Source organism: Acanthisitta chloris, unplaced genomic scaffold (assembly GCF_000695815.1).
Source record: "Acanthisitta chloris isolate BGI_N310 unplaced genomic scaffold, ASM69581v1 scaffold22766, whole genome shotgun sequence".
NCBI lineage: Eukaryota > Metazoa > Chordata > Aves > Passeriformes > Acanthisittidae > Acanthisitta > Acanthisitta chloris.
In genome coordinates, this window is record NW_008679268.1 from 67,786 (window position 1) to 69,812 (window position 2,027).

Genomic DNA, 2,027 nt, shown 5'->3' on the forward strand with positions numbered 1-2,027 from the left:
TAAGAGAAAGGAGAAAGAACGAGACCAGAAGTGAACATTATCACTTAATACACAAAGACAGTTTAAATAGTTACTTAACTGTGCACTAATTATGTGTGGGACTATGCAGCACATCCCAAGGCCTGGTTATAGCCTCTCTCCCTGCTGCACTCAGGCATGTTTTGCTACCGTGGTTAAGAACTACAAAACATACAAAGATTTATCACCTGTGGGGCAGAGAAGAAAACTGATTTAGCCTCCTTGGCAGACACAGCTAACAGAAGAGACCACAGTCCAGTTTAATTTACCACCTGGAGCCAGCCAGAAGTCATCAGCATGGATCTGGGACTCCCTGTGTCAGCCAGGACAGGAGCTTGGATCTGGACAAAAACCTGGTCTGGGTGCTGGAGCTCTCAGGACTCTGGTCACCCCACAGCTCCCCATGAAATATCTTCAGGTTTCTGGCTGTCATTTCTAGCCTTTCCTCCAGCCAACTGTGAAGTCCTTGAAGGACTAAGCATAGGTATGACTGGGCACACACCACCATCCCCGGGGCACCTTGTACCTCAAATGGAAACAGCCTCAGACTCTTTATACCCTTGCAATACCTATACCTTTTTACACCTGGATCTCCTGGCCTTGGAGATTTCTCTAGGGTGCCAAACAGCACAGGACCTGGAAAAGCATGAGGTAAACAGTTGTCTTCTACCTACACCCTCTTCTGCTATCTTGAGTTTTGCCTGCTTAGGCACAGAGCCAGTTCTCTTCCTGCCTCAGCAGGGTGCACATTTTTTGTCTTTAAAGGACTGCAGCATGCTGTTTGTAGGGAGGTGAGTGAGGATTCTGTGTGTTTGTGAAGAATTTTCTCTCCTGTTCTGCTCACACTGTCACTTCTTTACTCATTCCTGTAGTGCAAGTGCCATTTCTACTTTAACAGATCACTGTGGTGCCATCCAGAGATTGAGCCAGATCCAGTACTACCTTGCCTGGCCCTCAGTAGGAACTGTGGTTCTTTCTGGCTTGTGGATCTTACAGAGCTTGCCCTTTGAATGGCATGTGCCACAACCACAGCAGCTTAATGCAGGAGCTGCTGCATCTGATCACTTAGTCATTTATACATGAATTTGGGAGCTTCAACTGCAAAGCCTGGATCTCCATTTTGCATTCAAAACCTGTCTTCACAGTCCAAATCTTGTTTAAAGGACCTGACTGCAGGTCAGGTGAAAATGTATGGCTATCTCCAAACCTGCTCCTGATGGATAGCTGTGTGCCCATGCCTTTTGCACCCAGATTCCCTGCACACTAACAAGGCTTCATGCTGAAACACACGGGTCCTGTAAGGTGGAAATAAAAGCAAGGTTATGGGCTTTCCCTTGGATTTCACAAATGTAGGTGGAATGCAACAAGACCAAATCAAAGCCTGGCCCCTTTTCTTCCCTCACTTTCTCTGTCTGCTGATGGGAGTATCCTCAGTATCCACAGACTGGTAAAATTTGCCTTGCTGGTGGGGCCAGTTGTGTCCCACGCTGGCCCAGGGTGCAGGGTAGCCCCAAACACCCACCCAGCCCCTTGAGCAGGTCTGGTGTCTGTAGCTCAAAAGATTCAAGCTAGCTTGGGACACCCCACTTCTAAGCCACAGACACATGCTGCTCCACATACCATCTCTTGCTATCAAGTAAAGGATAATTTCATCAAGCACTCTTGAAAGAGGCCACAAAATTACATCACTGGAAAAAAATCAAATGCTTATTCCATATTGTTCCCGGATGTCTTTACCACACCTTGTGTAATAGGTACACAGCAAGCAAAGAACCAGAGACCAGAAACCTTGTACTGAGAGTAGATTGAGCTAGGGAGAACATCTGCCTCCAATTTTTCAGTTAAACAAAACTTTTAATTTAATAAAAACCTTCTGCCTATAACCACAGATAACATCATTCAAGCTTGGCTGAGTTTAAAACAAGAACCTGGCATCTCTTCAGAAGCACGTTAGTGAGTTCAGGGTAGAAAATCTTCCCATTTTGACAGACACAGCTGCTGGGACTCAA